At 36.9% G+C, this 13,219-nt stretch overlaps 1 pseudogene; it reads left to right on the top strand.

Annotated features, from left to right (window-relative positions):
- Window positions 1-4,158: 4,158 nt before the first annotated feature.
- Window positions 4,159-5,172, top strand: LOC102483228 (S-adenosylmethionine decarboxylase proenzyme-like; annotated as a pseudogene).
- The last annotated feature ends 8,047 nt before the right edge of the window (window positions 5,173-13,219 follow it).

The following is a 13,219-nucleotide window of genomic DNA, read 5'->3' as shown; positions in this document are numbered from 1 at the left end:
TAGAAATTAGGAAGAAACATATACCCCATCAGATGACCAAAAATTACTGGAAGGCACAAGAAATATGAGAAACCAAGAAAATACCTCTCCCCCAAGGGAAATAATAAGTCCTCTTTAACCACAGACAGTACAATGGAACTTGCAGAAATGTCTGATAAAGATCTAGAATATTCATAGTGACAAAGCTAACAGATGCAAGAGAAGAGAGACAATAAACTCCAGAAGAGGTAGGAGAAAAGAGCCGATGAGTTCCAGAAGGTAAGTTCTTGCATGATCTAAAAAAGGAACTAATATCATAAAAAAGAATCAAATGGAACTGTTAGAGATGAAGGCTATAATACAGAAAGTCAAGACCTCCCTTGAAAATACTAAAAGCAGACTAGGTCATACAGAAATCAAATTTCAGATGTAAAAGATAGAATCACTGGACTAGAAAAATCCACCATGAAGACTGAAAAAATAGCCCCCCATGGGACCAGCAGTTAGAGTAATGGCTATGTAGCTGGATTCCCACGTAGTCGACCGCGGTTCGAGTCCCAGACCCGGTAGCTTAAACTCACACCGGACGCGTGTACGTGCATGCCCAAGATTCCGAGAGGAGAATGGAGGAGAAGGGATTGTGGTGTGGCCATCCCCTCTGGGAGGTGATTTCTCGCTTTCTATCTCTCTGTCTCTCTCTGTCTGTCTGGCGAGCGCACGCGCCCTATAGCAAAAACCCCTCCAAAAAAAAGAAAAGAAAATCGCCCTCCAAAATGAGAATAATATACAAGAAATACTAGATACTATCCAACATCCAAACATCCAGATAATCAGTATCCCAGAAGGTGAAGAGAATAATAAGGGCATTGATAATCTATTCCATGGAATCTGAAGACAACTTTCCAAAACCTAGAGAGGCATTCAAAGATCCAGACCCAAGGAATATAAAGGACACCAAATAGAATTAACTCAAGAAGATTTTCTCCAAGACACATTATAGCCCAGTTGACCAAAACCCCAAAGACAAGATACTAAGATTGGCAAGAGAGATACGTCAAGTTACCTACAAATGATATCCCATCAGGCTATCAGCAGACATTTCATTGGGAACATTGCGAGTAAGGACAGAATGTGAAAATATATTCAAAGTGTTAAGTGAAAGACCATTTTAACCAAGAATACTGTACTTGGCAAGATTATCCTTCATATGACAAGAAAAGACAAGAACATTCTCAGATAAACAAAAACCTGAAAGAATTTACCGATACCAGACCAGCTCTCTATGAAGTTCTTAAGGGAGTGCTATATCAGGATATCTAAAGTCAGACAAACAGAAATAAGAGCTCTAAAACAACTAAGAAAATGGCCAACTTAATGGTAGGGACAAGTCCAGAGTTGAATGTTATCTTCCAGAATTTAGACAGAAAGATTGAACCACAACAAAAGATCGATTAAGTACATGAGACTGAACTGGTGAAATAGAATTTTATGACTTTTCACTAAAAGATTACTGATCTTCTATGTTTTGTTTTTCCCAGAGTTAAGGATTTTTTTCTTCTCTTGAGTTGTCAACAGGTCCATGTACTTACTATTTGAAGAGAATCCTAATCTGTTTGTTGGCTTTAAGCAAAGTTCTCTCAATATTTTTTATTTTGATTTATTAAAGCTAAAACTGCCTTTCTTGAAATTAAAAGATATATTAAAATACCTATTTAATGACCATAGTAAGCTATATAGCCTCAGCTAGGTACTACTTTATAGTATATTCATTCTACTCAGAGTTTCATGCCTACAGTCAAATATGTGTTCATGGATATGTATACATCAGCTGAACTTGCTATTGAAAGTAATTAGATTAATTGAGATATTTTGTGAATCAATAAAATGGGGGAAAAGAGGAATGGAAAGCAACTGTAAATATCAGAGAAAGTGTGAGAGGAGGGTAGGAAATGGCAAATGTTATTTGTTTACAATAACATGCATGATTAAACCACTATACAGTGTATTCTGGATGGGAAATCACAGCTTGTATGCTGTGATGATGTTCAGTGAATGAACGTAAAATAAATAAGTAAAGAAGAAAAAAGAAATGGAGAAACAAATGCTCCTTATCTAACTAAAATACTTTTTAAAAGAATTATTTTATTTAACTTTATTTATTTATTTATTTTAATTTGACCATAGCGGGACAGAGTGAGGGAGAGAGAGCGAAAGTGAGAGAAAGAAAATGAGAAAGCAAGCCATCAGGTCCAGGACTTGAACCACAGTCGGCCATGTGGGAGTCCAGTGCCCATGCATCTGCCAGCCCCCTAAAATACTTTCATAGCAGCACACAAACTTAAAAAGATAATTGATGTAGTGATATTCCAAAAATTTAAAAATTCAAAATCTCTATTTAAAAAAATTCTCACCATGGTACAGATACTAAATTTTTATTTTTGTATGTAAATACTTTAGTTTATGCTCCAGTAATAATCAACCAGTTGTTGAAATATCAGTTCCTAATCAAGGTCAAACATCTCATAGAAAGTAGTGTTTCTTTAAATTCAGTGAATATTTGAGTAATTTGCCCAAGGACAGAAACAAGTAAGTCATGGCATTTAGGATTATGTGAATCCAAATTTTAAATACTGCACATTTTGTCCAGATTAATTTCTAGATATTGGTCATAATTTAGATGTATCTTCAAGTACACATTAATACAATGATGACTTAGTTGGCACTTCCTTTAAAAATAAAGATTTCTTATAATAAAGTCAGCCAGTATTTTAAAAATGCTTTTTAAGTATAAATGCGCACAGACCTCAACTTAGAGAGGAGAGGGAGGGTTTAGACAGCTGTTTCCAGTCTTAGACACTATGAATATCCAGTAGGCTCTTCGCTCCATCTTCTAAGTGTCCAAATTTCTTATAAGGAGGATACTTTGCTCAGGCTGTGAAGGTATACCTTCTCTTCCTCTTTCTGTTTTCCCCTCTCTGTTTTTCTTCACCTTGTCTTTGTACTTTTCACCACCTACCTTCACGCCTTTCCCTTCTCTCTTGAGCGTTGTCTCTATCCTCTTGCCCCGAACTGCTCTCTTTGTTTCCTATTTTGTGAAAACACTCACATTTCCTCTATATGTGGGTGTCAGGGCTACTTAGCATAGCATAGGATCCACAGTTCTTTATATGAGTATGTACCTTGGCCCTTGAACCCTTGAAATTTGACATAGGTAAATCATCTTTAATCAATGTTAAGTAGCCTTAGGATGGGCAAACATTTTGTAAAGGGGATACAAATATGCTTGTCATAAAAGCAAATGTAAATAAAGTATGCCTCGTGAAAATAAGGAATTCCACTCACCAAAAAGCACTAAAGGGAGAGAAAATGCCTGTCAGAGACGAGGAGTAAATATTTGCCAGATCTATATCTAAAAGAAGAGTTACATCCAGAAGGTTTAAAGAATGTCTATAAATGAATAATAAAATAAAAATTCCAATAAAAAGGAACAAAAGCCTTGAATAGATATTTAACAATAGAATATATCCAAATGCTTAATAAGTATATAAAAAAGTTGTCAACATATTTTTCATCAGAGAAATGTAAATTAAAACCGTAATGAGAGACCAGCAGATGGCATAATAGTAATGTCACTGGACTACCACGTAGTCAACTGCAGTTCAAGTACTGGACTCAGAGGCTTAAAACACACTGGGTGTGTATACATGAGTGCCCAAAATCCCAACAGCAGAATAGAGTAGAAGGGATTGTGGCATGGCCATCCTCCCTTATGGGTAATTTCTCGCTTTCTATCTCTCTGTCTCTCTGGTGACCGCATGTACCCTATAGCAAAAAGCTCTCTTATAAACAAACAAGGCTTACACAGTATAACCAGCGACATTAGCTAGCGCTTGCTCAACTCTCTGGAACATGGAAGCAGCAGACTACAAGGGACTAAACTGTATCTGCCTCTATTTCCAAGAGACTCACGTTCAACTTTTGCTCACAAAACAAGAAGCCGGGAAAATTTTATTAGTCCCCCTTTTTTTTTTTTAGAAAAAAGTTAATATCAAATTATAACAAACAAACACAAAAAGGAACCCTTTAGTAACACAGCTGGAACAATCTGCAGCAGTGGCAAGAGAAGAGATTTAATTTAGTTGATTTTCTGTGGTAGTTGTGTTCGCTAGTCTCACGGTGATGGAAGCTGCACATTTTTCCAAAGGAACCGAGAAGCTGCTGGATGGAGGTTTGGTTCTTCCGACAGCAACCCTTCATAAATCAAGGATCTGGTGATCTTCGCACTGTTTCAAGATCTGAGTGGGACATACTTTTGAAGGATGTGCAATGTTCAATCATAAGTGTGATAAGAACTGACAAAAAGGAAGCTTATGTGCTCAGTGAGAGTAGCATGTTTGTCTCCGAGAGACGTTTCATTTTGAAGACATGAGGTACCATCCTCTTGCTGAAAGCATTGGTCCCCCTGTTGAAACAAACATGCTAGGGATTACAGTGGGTTTGACTCAATTCAAAGCTTCTTTTATTCTCATAAGAATTTCATGAAGCCTTCTCACCAAGGGTACCCACACTGGATTTTCCAGGAAGAGAGAGAGTTTCTTAATGCAATTTTCCCAAATGGAGCAGCATATTGCATGGGACATATGAATTCTGACTGTTGGTACTTGTATACTCTGGATTTCCCAGAGAGTCGGGTAATCAGTCAGCCAGATCAAACCCTGGAGATCCTGTAAGTGAGCTTGACCCAGCAGTTAGGGACCAGTTCTACATGAAAGATGGTGTCACTGCAAAGGATGTCACTCGTGAGAGTGGAATTCGTGACCGAATACTAGGTTCTGTGGTTGATGCGACCCTGTTCAATCCTGTGGGTATTCAATGAATAGAATGAAATAGGATGGAACACATTGGACTATTCACGTCACTCCAGAACCAGCATTTTCTTATGTTAGCTTCGAAACAAACTTAAGTCAGACCTCCTGTGATGACCTGATCAGGAAAGTTGTGGAAGAAAACAAGCCAGGAAAATGTGTGACCACCTTGTTTGTTAATCAGAGTTCTAAATGTCGCACAGTGCTTTCTTCACCTCAGAAGATTGAAGGATTTAAGCATCTTGATTGCCAGCGTGCTATGTTCAATGATTACAATTTTGTTTTTACTAGTTTTGCTAAGAAACAGCAACAACAGCATGTTGATTAAGAAAAATTAAGAAAAAACGCAAAAAGAGAACACAAGTGGAAGGTGGTGGCTGCTTTCTAGATGTTGATACTGGGCGCCATATTTTCCATAGCCGCCACCTTATAGTTGCAGAAAGCCCTAGATGTAATGATAGTGTAATCATTTTCAATTGTATGCATTATTATATCAAGGAGTTAGATATCCTGCATGAATGCTCTCTTCTGTGTTTAGGTATACTATGCCACTCTTCCTGTGAAATTGAAGTGCATGTAGAAAAAAACATTTTACTATATGAAACTTTACAACATTTGTAAAAACAATTCAATTTGGTTTATGCACAGTAATATTTCTCCAGGTATCGTCCAAAATTCTCCATAGACAAGGCTTTCATGCTCATTAGGTGTTGGCCTCAGCCTAACCATCTGGGACTATTCTATTGCTGCCAGAATTTCACATCCAGTTACCTCCATTTTTTAGAACATATTCTCTACTAATGTTATTGAAACCAATTTATACTTCATACAGATTATTTTTTGCAACAGCAATTAAAGTTTTTATTCCATGAAAAAAAAAAAACAAACAAATAAACAAAAAGCATACATGATGAGATTATACTACACACTTACAAGATGACCAAAATTAAAAAGACCTTCAATACCAAGTATTGATGAGGGTATGTCATATATATTGATGGTACATGTATGAACTGATACACAACTTTGGAAAGCTAAATGTAAGGCAACATTATGACCCAACAATCCATTCCTGAGCCAAGAAAAATTAAAGCAAGGCAACATTATGACCCAACAATCCATTCCTGGGCCAAGAAAAATTAAAGCAAATGTTCACTAAAGATGTGTGTGTGTGTGTATTTTTATTTTTTTTGAGAGAGAGAAATTTTTGCTATGAAGCACATGTGGTTACCAGAGAGACAGCAAGTGAGAAATCACCACCCCCCACCCCCCAGATGGGATGGCCATGCTGCAATCCTGTCTCCTCCATTCTCCTCCTGTGATTTTAGGCATACATGCATATGCTGCTGGTGTGAGTTTTAAGCCACTGGGCCTAGGACTTAAACTATGATCAACTGGGAGTCTAGTGCCTTAACCTCTACGTCACCTGCTGGCCTCTAAAGACATATTTTAAAATGTCCTTAATCACTATATTCACTAGAAAAGAAAAATTGGAAACAACTCTTATATTCATCCACAGAATGGGCAAATAAGTGTGATATATCCATACAATGTAACACCACATCACAATAAAAAGAATAAATTCCAACTATGCACACAAACATGAATAAATCTCATAGACATGTGTTGAGCAAGGGAAGCCAGACACAATAGAGTGCATATATGCTCTATAATTCCATTCATATGATGTCTTTTTAAAAAACCCCTTAAAATAAAGAATAGAAACAGAAGTCAGAATAGTGGTGACTTCTGTAGGAGTCTGCTAGCTATGAAAGTCACAGGGGACATTTTATGGTGTTGAAAATGTTCTAAATCTTAATCTGGAGGATGTTACTTAGAAATAAATAAAAGGGAGCACTTCCAAACTCATTTTATGAAGCATTGTAATTTTGATATCAAAAGCAGTTAAGGACTCACAACAACAACAACAAAAAGACTACAGATCAATACATAAATTTTAAAAATTTATGTAAAAATCCTCAACAAAATGCTATATAATTTAATCCAATAATACATTAAAAAGATTATACCCAATGATCATGACTAAGTAGGATTTATTCCAGGGATACAAGTATGGTTTGACATATATAATGCAATAAATGCAGTATATAATGTTAATAAAAAGAAAGTAAAAAATCATATGATTATATCAATTGATATAGAGAAAGCATTTGATAAAATATAACAACCATGCACAATTAAGATTCTCAACAAAATAGACATAGACAAGTCTTAGCACAATAAAGGCTATATGTAACAAAACCGCAGTTAATATCACACTCAAAGGTGAAAAGTTGAAATTTTTTCCACTTAAAATTAGAACAAGACAGAGATGTTCACTTTTTATTTAATACATCACTGGAAGTCCTAGCCAATGCAATCAGACAAGAGAATGAATAAAAGGCATCCAAACTGAAAAGGAAGAAGTTAAATTTTTCCTATTTGCAGATGACATGATTCTATATATAGAAAACCTAAGGACTTCTTCAAATACCTTTTAGACATAAGTACATTCAGTAAAGTCACAAGATAGAAAGTGAACATGCAAAAATCTGTAGGATATTTCTGGGGCCAGCAAATGGCCAACTGTGATTCAAGTCCCAGACCCAGTGGCTTGACTATCACACTTGGGCACATGTGTGTGCATTTCCAAGATCTCCAGAGGAGCTTGGAGGAGAAGGGATTGCAACATAGCCATCCCCTTGGGTGATGATTTCTCATTTTCCTTCTCACTGTCTCTGTGTGTCTCTCTCCAGTGGCCAGGCATGCCCTAAGGCAAAAACCTCTTTGAAAAAATCTGTAGCATATTTTTACACTAACAATGAACAAATAGAGGCAGAAATGAAGAAAGAAATGTGTTTATTAAGGGCACCATAAATAAAATTTTAAAATCCTATAAGTAAATCTCACCAAGGAAGTGAAAGTTCTCTACTATGAAATTATAAAAAACTGAGTAAAGAAATTGTAAAAGATACAAAAGATGGAATGATATCTCTTGTTCATGTATTGGAATAGTCAATATGTCTATACTTTCCAAAGTGACCTACAAATTCAATGTAATTTCTATCAAAATACCAGAGACATTCTTCACGGAAATAGAAAAAGCAGTCATGACATTTCCTTGGAATCACAAAAGATCCTGAATCATCAGAGCAATAATGTGCAAAAAAATAAAAAAGTTGGAGGCATCTCATTGCCTGACTTCAAAATATAGTACAAAGCAATAATAATCTAAACAGCATGGTGCTGGCACAAAAATACACACATAGACCAATGGAACAGAATAAAGAATCCATAAATCACTCCAACAACATGTAGTTAACTGATTTTTTACAAAGGGCACAAGATAATACAGAAGAGAAAAGAAAGTCTTTTCAATAATGGTGCTGGGAGGACTTTATATCCATTTCCAAAGGAGAAAACTAGACCCTTATCTCTCACCATTTACAAAAATTAATTCAGAATGGATTAAAGACTTAAATGTAAAGCCCAAGATTATAAAATTACTTCCGGGAAACACAGAGGAAGTACTTGATGACTTGGATTAAGCAAAGATTTCTTAAATAAGACCCCTAAAGCACAGGCCATATCACCAGAAATAGATAAAATGGGGCTATATCAGGCACAAAAGCTTCTGCATAGCTGAGGAAACAATAAATAGAATAAAAAGACAACCCAGACCATGGCAGAAAGTATTTGCAAACTATACTTCAGATAAGTATTGATAACCAGAATATACAAAGAATTCAGAAAGCTTACAGCCAAAAAAAAATTCCAATTTTTAAATGGGTGATAAATCTGAACAGACAACTCTCAAAGGAAGACAAATGACTACAAAGCATATAAAAATATTCAACACCTCTTCTCATAAGGGAAATACAAATCAAAACCACAATGAGATATCACTGAATCCCAGAAAAAATGGCTAGAATTAGGAGAGTAAAAAAAAAAGTTCTGATGAGATTGTGGAGAAAAGGGAACCCTTCTGCACTGCTAGTGGAAATATAAATTAGTACAGCCACTATGGAAAACAGTATGGAGGGGCTTCAAAAATCTAAAAATAGAACTACTATATAAACCAGTAATCCCACTCTTAGGTATTTACCCAAAGACAGGAAATAACTCTGTCAGAAAGACTCATATATCTATGTTCATTGCAGTATTATTCACAATAGCTAAGTCATGGAATTAACCTAAGTTCCCAACAAAGGATGAGAGGATTAGGAAAATGTGGAACATATACATAACAGAATACGACTCAGCCATAAACAACAATGATATTCCATCATTTGCCACAAAGTGAAAATACCTAGAACATATAATGCACAGTGAAATAAGCCAGGCTATGAAAGACAAATACTGTATGTCTCTGCCTAACATATATCAAATGTCCATACAGTGTGATAGAAATGGAAGGACCCAATGGCATAGTAGAGACAATAATGGTAGATATTAGAAGCTGCATGGGGTTTGGACTAGGGCTCAGGAAAAAATGATTGACACAAGAATGCATGTGAACAAGTGTAATAAGTTATGGAATGATGTACCACAGCAGAATAAAAAAATGCTGTGGACAATTTAATATATACTTCCAAAAAACAAAACAACCTCCACAACTAGAACTATTATTAAATGTATACAACACAATGCAATATTCAATGTCAATAGATGAATTTGTCTATATCTTTAATTTGATTATTGTACACTGCATGCATGCTTTGAAAAACCATACTCCACAAAGAGGTACAACAATTATATGTAAACCAGAAATTACAATAAGAAATGATAAAAAAAAAGTCAATTGTAATGAAAAAAACTATTGATAAATGTGACAAAATGGATTTCAAAGTCATTATACTAAATTATAATGACAGGAAGCAAATCAGTGTTTGGTCACCTGAAGTCCAGGGTAGAGGAAGAGATGAACTGAAAAATGGCATGAGAAAACTGTGCATGTGGGGTGATGAAAATATTCTCTATCTTGATTGGGCCAATTGTTTCCCAACTGAATACATTTGTCAAAACATATAGAATTGTACTATTTGAGGGGAAACAGTTTATTTTCCTTAATTTTTTATCAATTAAGTTGATGAAAAAAATATATATATCAACCTAAGAATACTTAGTGTTTTGATCTTGACCCAAAAAGCCTAGAAATGCTAATTAGATAAACTTCAGTTTCTGTTACAGGACCCCACATCTCAAATAAAATTAAAACTAATTTGAGTAGAACATATGTAAAGTGGACAGACAGTTTCCCCACTTAGCCTTTGCATTAGAGAATGTTAGGAGAGGAGAGGAGGGGGAAAGATGGGTCGTAGAGCAAGATGTGTATCAGTCAGGGTGCGAAGAACCTGAGGGAATTTTTTTTTTTTTTTTCACATGTACCTGGTGTGTTTTTTTTTTCTTTTTTTTGCAGAGGTTTTTGCAATAGGGCATGTGCGTTTGCCAGAAAGACAGAGAGGGACAGAGAGACAGAAAGAGAGAAATCACCCCTGCAAAGGGGGATGGCCATGCCACAATCCCTTCTCCTCCGTTCTCCTCTCGGAATCTTGGGCATGCACACACGCGTGCCCGGTGTGAGTTTAAGCCACTGGGTCTGGGATTCAAACAGCAGTCGATTACATGGGAGTTCAGCGACATAGCCATTATACTAACTTCTGGTCCCCTTGAGGGAATTTAATGTAAAGAAGTGTTAACTAAGTAACTGAGAAAGTAAAAAGAGGACACTGAAGGTCAGTGTAGGATGCAGCTACCATCCTTAAGGCTTTGGGGAGTAGGTAGAATAGGTTAGATGTATTAAGACTTAGAAACTCAGATTGTGGACCTGTGGGCTACAACCCGACCTTTGAGGAGTTATAGGTTGGCTGCTGAGAGTGTCTCTGAGGGGGGCAATGAGACTACTTCTGTAAGTGTCAGAGAAACTGCAGACTGGATTTCTCGGCTACTATAGAAAAACCTGCTAATGCTGAGGTGAAGAGGTGTTGCTGGGGTGATGTTTTGCAGGAAGCAAACTGGAAACTCACACACACACACACACACACACACACACACACACACACACACATTCTTTCTCCTTCTATCAACCTTAAAGTTTCCCTCTAGTGCCCCCTATCAGCAAAGCCTAGTAGCGGAAAAATAAAAGTTTGCAGTCTCAGCTCCAGCATCATAAAACATAGGGTAAAGAGGGTTAAGGCATAGTCTGAAAATCGGGCCTCAAACTATTTTGTTTTTAAATCTTAGCTTTGCCTCTTACTCACCATGGGACCTATGGGACCTTGGGCAAGTTACCTCAGAGAATACATGATTATGATATTTCATGTTTAAGTGCCTGAAAGAAGGAAAGAACTGATACTCCATCTCAGGGTGATCAGGCAGGAGGAATTCCTTCTTCAGAGACCGGTCAGTCAGCCTTTTGTTCTAGTCAGGTTTTCAACTGGATGAAACAAGCCATATTAGAGAGCAATCTGCTTTATTGAATCTACTGATTCCAATATTAATCTCATCCAGGAACATATTCACAGTCACACCTAGAATAATGCTTGAACAAATGTCTGGACATCCTGTGGGCCAGTCAAGTTGGTGCATAAACTTAACAATCACAACCTCTCAGTTACTTGTATCTTTAAAATTGTTGCTATTGTCCTGGACCAGAGAGTGCATATCCATCACATCAGTGAAATGAAGATAATATTCCCTTTTAAGCTTGTGTTAGTGAACCTTCTAAAAGTGAATTCTAACATTTCATTTCTTTGTTTATGTAACACTAAGCCCTCCCCACCACTCTCTTCCCTAAATTGCCCCTACCATCTTGGCCCAAGTTACTGATCCTTGGAAAGATTCTGCTTGGCAGTGCCCACCAGTCCCCTCATCAAGAGCCCCTAGTGGCTAGAGATTGCAAGAACTAGTATGTGGCAAGATTGGACTGTGATCCATAGTGCATCTCTAGGATTAAAAACCCAGGGAGACAACATTAAGCAGTTTGTTGTGATCCTTTCTTCTTCTCATACCAGGAGATACACCTGGGAGAAAAAGCAAGCCAACAGCTCAAGGTAATCTTCTTATAAACATGCAGATAATTGACTTCCTGGTAAATTAACTAATGAGATTTGTTAAGAGGAGAGTGTATAGCTATATAAATCTTTTAGCAAGAATGACCCTGTTTTAGGAGGGCATATGGAAAACTAACCTAAAATCTATGGACTTACAAGTCATGACTCCCTCTAGAATTTCTTTTTTTTTATTTATTTTTTAATTTCATTTTCTTTTATACATTCAATTACCTTATTTAGCTTACAAAGTGAATATTTCAATATGTGAACATTTCTCCCTAATCCAGTTGATTAAACTGTAAAATAGCTTAAACAGATAATGCCACATTTTGTTGTCCCATTAATGCTTTGCCTCCATATTTTTCTTCTAAATGTCCTTCCTCAGGTCCTGCTCTTCCACACACTCTATATCTGGTATTTACACCCATTTACTGTGTTAGTATATCCTTTAGTCAATCAGTTTCAGTCATAGAGTGCGGTCATTCGGTATATATTAAGTGGGGACATACAATGTCTCTCCTTCATAATCTGGCTTGCTTCATTCAGCAGTAGATCTTCCATATTTTTACACTTTCTGTCAAAAGCCAGGGTTTTGTTATTTTTTATGGCTGAATACTATTCCATAGAGTATATGTGCTACAGTTTTTCAATCCATTCATCTGTTTGGGGGCATTTCAGTTGTTTCCATGTCTTAGCAATTGTGAATAGTGCTGCAATAAACATCGATGTGCAAGCACTTTTCCGATGAAGAATTCTTCTGTTCTTTGGGTAGATACCAAGAAGTGGGATTGCTGGGTCATATGGTCGTTCTATTTGTAGATTTTTGAGGAATCTCCAAATTGTTCTCCACAGTGTCTGGACTAATTTACATTCCCACCAGCAGTGTAAGAGAGTTCCCCTTGGGACCAGCAGTTGGCTGATCTGAGTTTCTAAGTCTTAATACATCTAACCTATTCTACCTACTCCCCAAAGCCTAAGGATGGTAGCTGCATCCTACACTGACCTTCAGTGTTCTCTTTTTACTTTCTCAATTACTTAGTTAACAATTCTTTACATTAAATTTCCTCAAGGGGACCAGAAGTTAGTATAATGGCTATGTCGCTGAACTCCCATGTAGTTGACTGTGGTTGGAGTCCCAGACCCAGTGGCTTAAAATCATGCCGGGAGCTTGTGCGTGTGTGCCCAAGATCCCAAGAGGAGAATGGAGGAGAAGGAACTGGGGTATAGCCATTCCCCGGGGGGGGGGGGGATTTCTCACTTTCTATCTCTCTGTCTCCTCTGTCTTTCTGGTGAGCACATGCACCCTATAGCAAAAACCTCTCA

Source organism: Tupaia chinensis, unplaced genomic scaffold, assembly GCF_000334495.1.
Source record: "Tupaia chinensis unplaced genomic scaffold, TupChi_1.0 Scaffold143952_1, whole genome shotgun sequence".
Lineage (NCBI taxonomy): Eukaryota > Metazoa > Chordata > Mammalia > Scandentia > Tupaiidae > Tupaia > Tupaia belangeri.
This window is presented reverse-complemented; position numbering and strand designations above follow the sequence as displayed.